Source organism: Homalodisca vitripennis, chromosome 5 (assembly GCF_021130785.1).
Source record: "Homalodisca vitripennis isolate AUS2020 chromosome 5, UT_GWSS_2.1, whole genome shotgun sequence".
Taxonomy (NCBI): domain Eukaryota; kingdom Metazoa; phylum Arthropoda; class Insecta; order Hemiptera; family Cicadellidae; genus Homalodisca; species Homalodisca vitripennis.
In genome coordinates, this window is record NC_060211.1 from 76245710 (window position 1) to 76261848 (window position 16139).

Sequence of the window (16139 nt, forward strand, 5' to 3'; positions counted from 1 at the left end):
TTTGGTATACGGCTTGTTTCCCGATTTTATTTCATGATTATAAATTTAAATAGAAGTAGAAATGCAGTTCTGTTCTCTTTAATCTCCTACAATACAAAATACTGATAACCCAGAGTAACATGATAGAATTTTAGTAAATTTGAATGTACACATTTACTTAAACTCAGAATTTATCCCGCCAACTTTGAAAATACGTAACACATTCGAGGAAATCACGTAACATACGAAGTTCCGAAGTCCAAAGACTATCGTTTCTCTAACCGGCCACTATTTATTAACCACAGACAGATATCGATTCTGTCTATTTTGTATGAAGATTGTCATTCTTTCTATTGTTTCCATAGTTTATTTCCTGAATTTATTTAAATATATAATTAGGAATTAAAATCCAACCTCTTGCATGTCCTCAATAAACTTTACGGTTTATACAAGGCAGTTAAATTTAATCCATCTAATCCTAATTTCTTACAAGAGCACAGAGCCACGTTGATTGCTCCCGAAAATATAAAGTGGGCACAAATGAAGTTTAATGGTAACATAAGATTTTTAAAAAGGACAGACTATATTTGAAAAATGCGCTGTACAACTTCAAATACTATGCAGGAAAGCATGAGCTGACAATTTAAGATAATCCTATATATTTGTTTTGGAGTAAAATGTTACAGAATATGAGAGTTAGAGGAGAGTAGACTAAAGGGAATACCATTTAATTTGTCTGGATGTAATTAATGACTCTACGGGTGTTGCGGCTGGAAGATTCTGTAGCAGGGAGCAGATTTTTCATTACTCAGTGCTCTAAGCGTTCCACACGGGGCGATTTATAATTTAATTGTTATTTCTGTTTCTATAATTACTTAAACGTTCTACTTAGAAACGTCAAAAGTCTTTTAATAGTGTATATTATTTTAGCGTACTATGTAATCTATAAACTGTATTAACAGAATTATTTCTAAATCATGAATATGTCTAAAATGGGTTTAACCGAAGAATGAGTCATATTAATTTGGTCTTAACTGATTTATGTAAATATTTGTAATTTATAATTAGATAGTGTGGTCAATATTTAACTATATGTACATAAACAATGACAAATAACATCTTATCTTAGTATGATTATGGTGTAATGTATTCTGTTTGTTAAAGTATATATCATTGTCGTTGATTTTGTAATTATTTTTGCATATGATTTAAATGTTATGTAAACAGCATATTATTGATAAAGTTTTTAAACATAATCATTATGCTGGAATAAATATAAACGGAAAAAAAATTCTTTACATAATTTAAATGAAACTTTAAATTTATTACATGAGTAGAATTTGAATTGTATTTATCTATTTTCCATTGCTCACCACTGTAACTAGATATTTGACAAGAATTATTCTACATTATTTAATTACAAACTAATGAAATGTTTTTTCCATTAAACTCTTAGCTGTTATATAACATTTATATTTAAGACCTCTTCTGGGAGCTCAAACCGCAACTCAATAGTTGGAGTCGTGAGACTAGGTCAGCGTAACATTGATTGCTGACCACAAAATAACCAGAGGTCAGAAACGTCTTAAGACAATAAGACTGCCACCCCACCTATTTATAGGTCTCTCTGATGCCGAAACTATATAAAGTCTCGTTTTCAGCTTCTTCATCATCGAGTATCTTTGGATCTCTTCAGACTAACTTGATGCCAGATTTCTGGAGTCAAGTCTGAGATAGCGTCAGATACTAGACGCTGTAATAAGAGGAAGGTGCTGTAATAAACTCAACATTCTAATTATATAACCCTTTGTACCATAGCTACGTCATGTCTATAAAACTCGGTTTGTTCCATCATCCTTACAGATCGAGTCAGAAACATGGTAGTCCACTCAACTGTGAACGTGATGAGACTGCTAGTTCAACTATTTATTATGTGGCTATAGGAAGGTGAACTGGAACTAAACTCAACATTCAAAATAGTACATTTAATTACTATTCTCGGAAGTTACCTATGCACGGTAAAATTTTCATTTACAAGTGAGACAAAGTCAAGCATATAAATACTATCGAGTTGCGTAATAAAACTTTCAAGACGATTTAGTGATCTATACTATTCATCTCGATGGAAAAACGTGAAATATTGTAAATAATTATATGCTATTTCATAGTCTATTAATTATTTTTCCATTCGTAAACTTAGTAATACTTTAAAGCTTTAGGTTTTGTTGATTTAATTAAGTTTTAATGATCAAATTGACATTTTTAGCAGTATATTTTAAGTTTGTAAAATATACAATTTTTTATTAAGAGCTCAATTAGACATAATTTTCGGTTTTTCTTGAAGATTTTACAATAAAAATTATTAGTGCTTCCGTTGGAAAAACCTGAAATCTTAATTGCTTATGCAGGAAAAGAAATATTTAAATATGAAAATACATGCCAGGAAGACAGAAAATCATCAACATTACGAGGAAATAAACAGAAACAATGCCTTTAGCAGATCTCAGTTTCAGCCCAAACATAACCAGGCGGAGTGATGGAAACAATAGTTTGTTTTCAATTAATATATTAGTTCTAATGCTTTGTACTATTTCTGTTATAAGAATAAAAATAATGTCGAGTTAATATTGTATTTCTACCTTGTTTACACTTAGTACAGTTGATTTCGGAAAAGATACTGATTTCTTCACACACGTAAAGATATCCCTTACAATCTCGAGTTACAATAATTTTATAGAATATGGAGAATCATTTCGTTTAATTACCGAAAATAGTTTACAGAAATATACTAATTTATTGTAACTCTATGTAAAAGACGATTTCGAAAGTAACAATATGGGCGTAAAGTTTGTAAACATTATAATCTGTCTAAATGTGTAAATTGAATTAAATTTCGTTTAAATGTGTCTAAACTATAATTATAGTGGAAACCCTTTCTAAACAAATTTAAAATATAATTACTAAATGATTTGCGTTGAAATTATGTTATGTTAAGTTATAATAAAATGCTTGAAATTATAAACATTTCAAATACTTATTGTTATCAGATAAAAGTTATATATTGGAAAATGTTTATTCATTTATAACAGTGATAGCAAAATAAAATTATTCTTATAACTATCTTTTTAGGACAAATCTGTATTTTTACAGATTAGGGATTAATAAAAATAATAACTACACTTCCAGGTATTAAATCTAACACTAATCCTGACCAATATAATCTGTTAATAGAAACTATTTAAAAGAACCCGATTCTTCAGCACATACAGTGGGATATTTATGGATACTTGTGTTCACAAAAGGATTTCAGTTGTCTGAATGTACCACAGCGGGAATTTCATGTTTATAGCCTCTCCACCCGACCGTCAATTACAACTCCATTCTGACCTATATTGTCGTTTTTGTAGCTGTGCTGTTTGTAAAATTGGATTTACCACCATGTCCAAACTTTGAGTTTGCAACCGATTCGGAACGAAATTTTGTTGTTTCAAAATAAAATCCAGTCATAAATTGTGCTACAAAAGGGACTGACAGTTAACACTCGCTGAGAAACTGAGATATTTTAAATGTGTAAAGTACTGAATAATTCGTCTATAATTTATAACTTAATTTTGGAGGCCATTCATGAACTTAGTAATATTATTAAACAAGTTATTTTATGTTATCCCACAAAGGTTCAATTCTATTGTACCATTTATGCCGCGATGCAACACTAGGAGGAAGATTTATTCCGTTAAAATAAATGTAAATAGATACGTCCAATCTAAACATTCTCAAGGAAGACCCACAGTCAAGATCTATAGTGTGCATTTTTTTCTTATGTATATATCTTCTTTGGATAAAAAATACATTGTCCTCGATTGACGATTAAAAAAATTATATATTTACATTGTTTCAAAAATGGTTTCCTATTTTTATACTTCTACCTCCCTGCTCTTTGTTTGACCCCTTCCTCAATATATATGAAATTGCTACCATAGCCAATATAATCATATTGAAACTATTTATTTTAATACAAACAAATAAAATGTTCTAATAACAAATGTGAAACTGAGCTAAAATATGAAATTAAAAAAATAATCCAAATAATAAATAAATAGGCATTTCACCAGGTATTTTTCCATAGACCCATAAAAACATTTGAATTAAAATATCAATAAAATATATTTCATAAAGTTCATGTTGTTATTGCTATTTTTCGTTAATACTAATCTTTCGTTAATGCATTCATACTATCGCTTATTGAACCATATATGATATATTGAGGTTATATTGGGTGTTATAAGATTAGAAGGAAAGGTTTAGAAGCAAATTTTAAGACTAACCAACGTTAAATGAACCAATACGTTCACTCATGTATCTGTGAACGTAACTGCGCATGCAATACTTACGTTAGTTTTGAGAACAGTTTGTATATTAATGTATCGCTAATCTAGCGACCAATTTATTTATAATTAAATAAATAGTTTTGATAAGCAACTACAGTGTAATTGATCATTAATCCTGGGAAGAGTTTAGATTGCATTAATTCACTAACTATGAGAGCACATTACATTTTGATTTATTAGTAATCATTTCCTTGTTTCGGGATAACTTAATAATATAGCGCCTGTTTTTACGTGCGTATATAATCCACATACATACTGCAAAGTTGAATTATGCTTTCATTATATACATAAAGATTACGAGATAAGACCAATAGTTTCGTTAACCTTCTTCCATCATTGATTCCTCGATTATCCAATACATTGTCAAATTATAACAAATGTTTAAGAGAAGTTGAAAAATTACATTTTAATTTAAGAATTACTTATTCAAACAAAATTCAAATTATGTATACCTGGGTGTTATTAAAACTAGATGATCATACATATTTTTCCAATGTCAAAAAGTGTAATTATCCTTCTTAATTGAAAGAGTATCGAATTGAATATAATAAAAAGCTGAAGCATATAACACAGTGTTCGTATTATTACTGATAATAATACTTAATTCAAAATGATTGGTAATGACATAAATTAAATCTGATTAATTTAAAATATATTGAAATTTTAATGAATTAGGTGCAAGACGTTCGCCATGATAGTGTAACAAATGGAAAGCATGAATTGAATGAATCAATCATAGGTAACGTTTTTCAAAATGAATAATAATTTTAGAATAATTGTAACCTATTTTGTCTCTTAGGGACATTTTAAAGAAAGAGAGTGCAGTACTATAATTACAACTGTCTTTTAAGTTCAAAATATTAACAAGAGAATACTTGTGCAATTTCAGAACCTCAAAAATTGAGAAATATATTAATTATTTTATTATTATATTTTCATCAGCTGAATATTGTATAAAAAAGAGTGCATAACATTAATAGAAAAAATATATTAGTACAATTATTTAAATTCCTAAATAGACCCTTTACCTGAAAGTGAAACTTACTTTAGGATTAAATGCGAATGGAATAAAGTAAAATACTCGTATATTACTGCTGTGTGTTCTGTTGTATAGATTTAGAGTAACCGTACTAAAATTAATCAAAAGTTCCCTTGGTGACTATTAACAAATATATATTTTTGTTCAAAAATAATTATTTCCGGGATAAAAGTCTAAAAAATACATTGCGTTAGTTTGATAGATTTTTTAAAAGTTCTATTATAATTACGATACGATTGGACAATTTTTTCTTTCTTCAATTAGGGAACTTTTATACAAAATTATAAAAATTCTGAGATATATAATTATTTTTAAGACTGCTAAATTGATGAAAAAATCAAAAATTGAATCCGAATCCAGTTATGTGCAGATTAAAAATACTGAAAAGTATTTGACGAAATAATGACCGTCCATTCTAACCTAAAATTTTAGAACTCTTCTTTTTCTATATTACTAAACAAATTTTATTTTATATTAATAAATATTATGTGCATTGCGAATCATGTTATGCCTTTGCTGAGAGAGAATTTCTAGGAACTCAGACATGACTGGGAGCGTGACAACATCCACGCAATACACCCATTGCAACATATGCAATAGTTCCGAGTGGGCTATTGTGGGTGGTAACATTAGAAATATAACGGATCAAATTAAAAATTTGACGTATATTTTAGCGTATAACAAATCAATTATATTTACCTATTGACATCAGTATTGATCCATTGGCTCTGGGATGTTGCATAGTTATTAAAATATAGTTCATATCTGCGAAAATATATCAATCAATTTTGATGATGAAAAAACCCCTAAAAATGACGCGTCTTCATCTAAAATGATTTGTGTCTCTCTACATCTAATTAAAGACCAACAATTATTTCAAATATATTGTACTAAAACATTTTACTTTTTAATTTTAAATTTATCACAACCAAAATTATATTTTTACAATGACAGAGCAATAATTGTGTGATTTATTTATGCTTGTCAATAGTTTTACATTCATTAGTATGAAAACAGAGGTGATAAGCTTTCGTGTACGATACGAATTCCTTCTTATAGTATTACAGCCTTCAATAAATTCTTCAATGTTACGGCATGCCGAGCAAGGAATTCGCTTCCAGTCTACATCAAAGCCTGGAAAGCCGGGTGTGGTTCCAGCTCAGGAATCGCTCTTGTTCGCTTGAATTGCTACAAAGCCGAAGAATTTCTGGACCTAGACCATAATGTCTATAAAGAATTTTACTTTGCAATACGTACATTTTGGAGGCAATTTTTCATACTAAGTTTTTAAATTAATGTTTACCTTCTGTGCAGATGCTTCAATTATGCATTTGCAATTTTTAATTATTATTACATTAAATATTTGAAATTAAATATTAAATTACGTGTCATTAACTATATAACTTAGGACGGGAAGGGGGAATTTCCTTTCAATTATTAGATAGGTAATTAAAGAAATGAAAGTGTAATGAATTAAAAATGTTAAATAGTAGCCTAAAGGTGGATTCCTTGCTTGTATTTGTTGACTACAATTTGTTTAAATAACAATATATAAAATAATTGGTCGGAGATCACATAGTATTGACATTTAGAGTCGCTTAAACAACACGGCTTGGAATACAATTACCTTTAAAATGAAATTGCAAATAAAATATTATTTGGATAATCAAAACTTCCATTCGATTTGGTTACGCAGTTTCCAATAACTGGTTTTATTGTTTAATTGTAATATTTTTTAATTGAAACAAACATTGTTTTATTTTGAGTTACAGAAATATTCTCAAAAAGAAAACCTCATTAAATCATTTGAGGCCTAAAATCTAAATACATATATAATCCAAACATTTACATGAAATAAGTATTATATGTACATCCGATTTATAATTTAGCAGTAATAAAGCTGTAAGTATGTGGTTTATAATTAATATATTTAATTATATTTCACCATTACAGTAATTAAGTTATGAAAACAGGTGTTGTTGATGGTACTTAAAAACCTAAATAGTGTCCATATGGTATTGACTGAAAGTAAATAAATCTAAAGAATAAAACATCGTAACTTGTAAGTTACAACCACATGTACCGATGATAAAATTGAAAGAAGTAACATACCCTAATGTTTCATCGGTTGAATACAGAACAAGTGGTGGAGGTTGAGTTCAAGCAGCACATTAAGAAAATTCATTTAAAATCCATTTTCGTTCGCGTTACTAGTAAAATCACTCCTCATTGAATAAATTGACTTATCATAGATTGAAATTTAGTTAACCACTCATTTACTGGTTTTGACCAAGACAATTTTGGGTAAACACAACACAAGGATAATATGTATCGCGTCGCCTCGGAGTGACATGGCTCAACACGACGCGCGTCCTCACCTTGCCGTCACGACGCACAGACTACGGGCCCCCAGACTCGCCTGCCCCGGCGCGGCGTCCCACCCCCGCCGGCGCACACTGTCCGTGTCGCTGCTCCTGATTAGCCTTTGTTCCGTAGGGTAACCGGTCAGCCACCGGCTCGTGTTGCATGTTACTAGAATGGCCTGCTACGAATCCATATTCATGGCCGCAAGTTTCATTTACACTTAGACTGCGCGATAAAGCCTTATGTTTGGAATATATGTTTGTTTATTTCAATATTGTATGCCTTAAATAAGTCGAGATACTTTGATTAATTTTAAAAACTAAAAAAATAACTTAGACTTAAACAGGCATTTGAAAATTTTTAGATAATGACATATATTTAAGGGCTAGAGATGCATAATGTTTCTCCCTAAATACATTAGAAATTTAAGTGTAATCCATATGGTATCAAATGATCTAATTACTTTAAGATAATCCAATTCAACGGAGTACCAAAAGAACCGATAGAGCACAAGGAAACAGATGAGGTATATACGTCGACAGTCAGATGGATTATACTTATAATTTTGATCAAAAAATAAATACAGTTATCTTTTTGATACTATACAGGTTTCTTAAAGATAAACATACATACAAAGTTTAAAGTTTTAGGAACTTCCTGTTAAGAGCTATTGCTTAGATGGACAGACATACATACGAACTGCATGTTTATGTCTTGACCCCAAAAGCAATAGAGGTCCTCCTTTCAATAACATCTTTGTGCGATCGACCGCTGGTGCGAAGAGAACAAAATGAAACTCAACACTAAGAAATGCCAAGTGATGACCTTCCATCGGAATCTCTCCCCCGTTGTCTATGAGTACAATATACGCAGTGAGCCCTTAACTCGTGTACTGCAGGTAAAAGATCTTGGTATTACATTAGTACCTTCACTGAATCCTGAGTTGCATGTGCGAAACATTTGCAGCAGAGCAAACAAAATGCTTGGATTTGTCTCGTGCTTTGGTACGCCAAATCCTTGAATATGGCTCTCCAGTGTGGAACCCCCACCAGAGGTTTCTCATAGATGAACTAGAGACTATTCAAAGAAGATTTATTCGAATGGTGGTGTCAGGAGTGGTATTCTCTATCGTCAGGTTCCCAACGGGGAAGTATCTCGTGATGTGGGACTCCTGACTCTTGCGGATCGCAGATTCTCCGCTGCCGTTGTACTGCTGTCGAAGATCCTTAACGGCAAGATCGACTGTCCCGATATGCTGAGCCAGATCCTCTTCAGGACCCCTTCAGCCACTCGCTCCAGAGACCTGTTCGCTAGGCAGCAACATCGCACCAACCACGCAGCAAACAATACGATGTGCCGACTTCAGAGTTCTGGTAATAGCGTCGCCGACATCGTTGACTTTTTTGTGGACAGTATACCAGTGCTCAAGAGGAGGATCGCCGGTCTGCATGAGTTATCTGCCTAGTAGTTGCACAATGAGGGAATACACTCGTTCTTATACTTTACCTGTACGTCTCTCATTGCTGTTATTTATATATTGTGTCTTGTTAATTCTTGTCTATTCTTGTTTATTCATGGTTTTATTCTCATTGTTTCGTGCTAATTTATTGCTGTTATTGTTCGTTGTTTTCCATATACTTCAAATAACGGTACACTAATAATTAATTACGTTATTGTCATTCATAGTTTATATCCGTATCGTCACTTAAATAGTTTATTAATCGTTATTGCTCTATTTGTCACTGTAGTTGTTTACTTTCATTGTGTAATTATTGTTCAAAACTGTAAAAATGGAGATGTCCGTTGAAATGTAAAATAAATTAAAAAAAAAAAAAAAACAATAATCCATGGTTACTTCTTTTTTGGGTACTTCATAAATAATTGTTTGTCTTTGTCTGATTCTGACTGGTACATGACGGAAATCAGTAAAAGAAATCCTCCATCCTTTATCGTCAAGAACCACATATTTGGGAAAGAGCAGCCCCAGGAAAGACTGACAGGACAAAGTCAAGTACAGTACGATTGAAAAGTCTCAAGCTTCTTATCATTACTTCACCAATTCCAAAACTCTTTTAGATACAATACAAAAAACAAGGGTTAAAGTTTGAGGAGTTAAAGGGATATTATCTAAGTCCAACGTTGAAAAACCCACTGTAGCAATGTAATTTCCAGGAAGCATACGAGTAAAGAAGAAATATACCTATCAATCTTAGTGCGCAACGTAGCAACTGAAAATATCGTCAAATATAGTTTTTATAAATATTATATAATTATGTCAATGTTCCACGCAAGTTTATATTGTTAATACATAATAAGCAATTTATTTAAAATAAGCTGAGTTGCAAATATCAGTTTTACGATTCAAATGTCATACAGAATCTACAGCACAGAGAATAATTAATGTGGTAGACGATTTACGACATAACAGATATTTTATTGACGATTACATTAATCTTTCTATTCATCGGCTTCAGCGATCATCATTTGTGTGATTGAATGTCTCCGTCACTTTCTATATGTCACACTCTCCTTTCTTCTTCAAAACAAAGCTTATGAATTTTTCCTGTTATGTCCCAAAGAGCCACTACCAGTCAAGTATTATATTTGTAAGCATATACAGAGTTTGTATATCAGCTATAGAATGATATAGAATAAACATTAAGTATTTTACTTTGGAACATAAAACCATTTCACATAGCCCTAACCTTAGACTTATATGCTTTTATATCTTTTAAGATTCTCAGATGGAGACCGTTAATATTTGAAATCAAATGGTTATATTTCTGCTCCTAGGCATCCTAGGGTTAAATGCAAAAGGATTATAAAATTATCAGGAAATAATAGTAGTAGTGCCGGGTTTTTAATAAGATACCATACCAATACAAAACAGCACATTAAATACACAAGTTGTAACTAATTTAATTCTAGTATTGTTACATTTAATATTCTCTTAATGCTCAAAATCCATTTATTTGAGAATTCGAGGAGACACACTTTGCACCACACTTTTTATCGGTTATTTCACAATTTAATCTATTAGATAAAATAATACGAAATATTCATAAAAGACCGTGTATAACACTTCATCTAATAGTTTTGAGTAATTATAATTTGTTTACTGCCATCAACCTGAGAGCTGTAACTTATTGTACTTTTTGCAGGACGTACTTCATAATTCATATCTAATCAGCGTTGTAAACAGTATTAGCCTTTAAAACTATAAATGCACATTCAATCTATATTTTAAGATAGCATATAGACATAAACATCACCATCTCTGGAATATGATAAAAAGAATATTTTTTTAATTTTATTTGACTTATTTTGGTTCTAGATACCAAGGTTAATTAAAAATATTGTTACAACGGCCTTTTATACGGTTAAGGTCGTTTCCCTTAGTTTATCATGATTAAAATGTAGTTATATAAATAACTAGTAAAATTTGCTTACTGTAGCAGTATAACGGTTTAATAGTACATTTGACAGTTAAATTTAAACACTCGGTTGAACGCGGATTACTCACATCCCAAACAAGCGTGAGAGACGCCCGTATGATGGAATATGCTGTGGGTCATAGTTTTGTACCTTTTACTGGCCGAGACTGAATACTCTTTGATCACACCTCCTTTGGTAGTATTTACTTTAAGAAAAGAACATTCTTTGTCGGTAAAAACTAAAAACCTAAGGTTTTATTTTTACACTTGAGATTCTTCTTCAAAATAAACTGTAATTCTCCATGGATTTCAGGATTTATTTTTACGTACATTTACAATGAACTGAGTGTAAAAATTTTAATTCAATGGAAAAAAAATATTTCTTGCTAAATGAGTGATTTTTATTTATTGTATAGTTTATACATGAAAAACGAAGTATCGAACGACAGTAACGAAAATGTTATTGTAGGACGTACTGCTCTTTTTACTAAATCAATATTGAACCTTCCTTATTTTTACTTAAGTTTTAATTACTTAGTATCTTTATGTCAAGAGTTATTTCAAGGACGTCTAGGTAGACAGATGACTACCATTTATACCTCATTTTATGAAATAAGGATAGTTGACAAGCAGCATGGTGTTAATTTTATATATATATATATACACATATATATGTGTATAATTATATATATATTTATATAATTATATATTTGTAATTATATATATATATATATATATATATATATATATATATATATATATATATATATATATATATATCTTCAGTAATAACAGAAAAATAGAACATAAATATCCTCTATATTTCGTCTTAACAAGACATTTTCAACAGGAATAGATCAAAGTATTAACAAGATATAATAAAGAAAAGAACCGTCATATTTTAATGAAACTAATTTTGAATTAGGTACAAAGAGTAAATAATCGTGCATAATACAAAGAGTATAATGTTATAAATTCAATTTTTACTTACATGTGTAATTGTAGAAAATAAAACTAATTAAAATAGTTAAGGATAATGTATATCTACAACAATCCATACCTTAAATTTAGATAATCCGGATGTTTTGTTTGTAACACCCTATGATGAGGTATTTATAAATAATTCATTTTAAGTTTACGAGGGTTTTGAATTTTTTAAATGCTTTTTAAAGTAAAGCAATCATTGAATGTTTTGTTATGCTCCATTGCATGGGCCGAAATAGTATTGGATTTAATTTTGAGGTTTGTATCGCTGCGAATTTTGTTCATTATATATAAATATATATATAAATATATATATATATATATATTATATATATATATATGTGTGTGTGTGTTTGTGTGTGTGTGTGTGTGTGTGTGTGTGTGTGTGTGTGTGTGTGTGTGTGTGTGTGTGTGTGAGTGTGTGTGTGTGTGTGTGTGTGTGTGTGTGTGTGTGTGTGTGTGTGTGTGTGTGTGTGTGTGTGTGTGTGTGTGTGTGTGTGTACATATTTGGTATGAAATGTATAGTTATGTACAACACTTGTTTTATTTTATACAATTCCAGTGGTGGCATAATCACCAGAAGGTATAATTTAGTTTTTAGTTTGGTTTATTACGATGTAAGGTAGATAATTAGTTTACCATGCACTAACTTACTTCGAAATTTATTTCAAACTGTACACCTGACCTGAACTTCCCTATATAACTTTATTATTGTCAAAACAGTTTTTCAGTCACCTTATTAAAGTGGTGTTTAAAAAGCAATCTGATGTCCTGGTTTAAACTCTCATGAAACTAATTAATAGCTTCAACCGTCGGGCATCCATTGGCAGAAACAACAATTCATTAAATCTAATTAATGGCACTAATTAAAAAGGATGTTTTTGATTGCGTTCACAAATTTAACTTAATATATAAACTAATATGAAAAGACCATGAAATAAAATAAACCGACATGATGAAGTATCGAAGGACCCGGCAAAACGTACGGTAACTAAAGAATGAGCCCACAGATGTACAGACAGAATAACTGCCATTTTATTATTGATCAAGACATCGGTAGAGCTCTACTCTGGACCAAGAGAAATCCATGTACAAACGTTATCGCACAAACGGCCTGACGAACAGACATACAGACCAATGGACTGCTCATTGACCATTTCACTCATAAATAAATATCGTTTACATTGGACCGTGAGAAATAGACGGGCAACAGCACAATTTCAACAAGGCCCTCCTGCGTCTTTAATAACAACTCTGACTCGTCCCAACAATCCTTACATTTGTCCGTATGTCATCACTACACAACCCTTACATCACTCCAAATTTTCTTGTTTAATTTTCATTATTTATCTTTCATGATTTTGAAGGATAAAATTTGCGTTTGATATATGTTACAAATATGTATCACTCCTTTGAGAGAATTGGAATACATCTGCTGTTCTTCCTCACATGAAACAATGCAGCAAGGAAAAGCTTGTGGATAGCTGTTAATATTAAAGCGTAAAATATAGCTTATATAGTTAAATAATAAAAAATTTGTACTTATGAACCAAAATACTAGAAAGAGAATTCCGTTAAGCGTAAGCTAGTGCCTATCCCCAAAACATTTGTGTTAAATAAATTAGTCACGAATTTCAACTCTATAAGGCATTATACAAGTATGTGTATGTGCCAATTTGCTTTATCTAATTTATATGATACAGGAAAGGGGGTATATATTGTTTTACGTGTGATAGTTTGGAGCTATTTCAGTCTCACTAGAACATTCTGTAGAGAGGACCGGTGGACAGATTGGGAAGGCGTGTCGATTTAACTGGCTTCATTGGTAGCACAATAATTAGGAACAATAAAATACACAATAAAAAAATAATGTAACTAAATTATTTATTTACTCGATAAACACTAAGATTCAAAATGTACTACGCCTAGAAATATTGCTTTTCTATTTTATACCGTTATTATATTTAATATACGATTTTAATGCCATAAACACCACGATAGTCTGAATTATTTTATGTACTTAACTAAAGAAGGCTGAAAAGAATATAGGTGTGTCTAAAACTGTTATCTTCAATATATTTGTATAGTGATATATAAAAACTACAATGTTATCGTGATATGTATCTTTAGAGGTAAATTATTTTAAAGTGACGTCTTATATACCATAAGTTTTAAATATTTACTAATTCAAATTACGCCATAGTGAATATTTGTGTTGTTGAATTCATAGTTTCATATCTATCAGTACAAAGTTATAAGTCTTGGAGTTTTATAGAATTCTGAAATAAATATCATTAATTCCAGCGCATTTTTAATCATTATTTTTGTCTTACATCCAATCTACTTGCCTTAAATGATTCAGGAGGAAATAGTGAAATCTTTAAATTTGCTAAACCCCATGCTCCTACGTCGTTCGCTCTTCACTAAATAAACCTTTTGCTCCCTGAATTCAAGAGGCCAATTAGCAAATGTTTATACTCAGATATTGAATACCCGGAAGCGATTCCAGTGGAAAACGTTTCACAATGACTACAGTTTACCTAAGTAATGGTTTGAATACATTCTAAATAGTCATTATCTATGACGTCATTGCAAATCGACGAAAAGTGCATCAGTAGATAATAATATGGGGTTCCTGGCGCACTTTCGGAGCCGACCGAAAAGCAATGTAAAATACTGTTCAATGTACCATAAAGGAAGCTGAGAAATAACACAGCAAAATCTCAATGAAATATTAACCGAATCTACAGTCGTTCGTCTCCAAAAGCGATCGGTACATTACTATCTACTCTGTGGAATGAAAAATTAACCAAATCTACAGCTTTACTTTCTTAAGCTGTGCTTTGTAAAATGTTGTCAAATCTGCTACGAATAAAGGAAAAAATCTTCGAAATCTTAATAAAAATTTAATCAATTTAAAACATTTTTACTAAAAAACATACTTTAATAAAAAACTTTTTTTTTCTACTAAATAGTCACCAAACAACATGAACTCACCAAAGTCTCTACAATTTCTAGCATTAAAACAGTGGCAAACAAAGATGAATTCAGTGAATTGCCGGTTTATTCTCAACAACAGTTGATACCGTCTTTAAATGAAACAGAATTAAAAGAACTTGTAGAGTCTTTTGCAGAAAGAACGTCTAATGGAGTGTTTTACTATCGGCAAAAAACGAAAAAAATAAGGGATTATATATTTAATATAATTACGAAAGATATTGAAAAGAAAGTAAAAAATAAACAAACAGAGAGTTTTCATCGTTTTTTTATGACATTATTTTTCCCATATTATACGTTCTTTCAAGATAATTCAAGACTTAATTGATGAATTTCTTAGGAATTTTTGTGAGTATCAAGATTTATCAACACAATTCATTAAAGGAGCATTATAGAATTTTTCTTATAGATTATAGCCACATTTTTGTGTGAAACAAAAGGTATTACTGTAGATAATATTCCACGTGATTCCTATGAAGAAAGACACCAACTATGGTTATCAAAACAGTACTATGACGTGGGGGGAGGGACACTGCAAGTTTTAGAGTTAAGACTTTATTCTACAAAGTTAATTGTTTATAATTTTCTTTATCTTTTATAGTCTTCTTTCCAGTAACAATCAAGTGTAATTTTTTTCATTTTTGTTTAAATTCTTTAATCTTTTTCTCATCCAAAACAGTCAAAAATCTGTTCGGCAAGTGTACTTTACAATCTTCCAACTCGGCAATTATTGTAAACCCGAATTTATCTTTCATTTTCTCCAATTCATGATTTTTGTACTTCTTTTTTTCTTCTAATTCATTCAACTTCTTATACTCTTTAAACTTGCATTCACCAATATCATTTAAACTCTTTCAAGAACTCATTTAAATAGAAAAAAATTTAAAGACGGAAAAAATGAAATTTGCTAACAATCACTCGAGAAGTCGGGGAGAATGTGAGTAAAACCGCATT

The 16139-nt window shown here is 30.7% G+C and overlaps 1 protein-coding gene across 2 annotated transcripts in view; it reads right to left on the reverse strand.

Moving 5' to 3' along the window:
* Positions 1-7790, reverse strand: part of LOC124363870 (tachykinin-like peptides receptor 86C) — a 39342-nt gene extending 31552 nt beyond the window's left edge. For both annotated transcript variants that reach the window (XM_046819139.1, XM_046819138.1), the window contains exon 1: positions 7519-7790. The gene's annotated coding sequence lies outside the window, so the exon portion shown is untranslated. The remainder of the gene's footprint in view (positions 1-7518) is intronic.
* Between the last annotated feature and the right edge of the window lie 8349 nt (positions 7791-16139).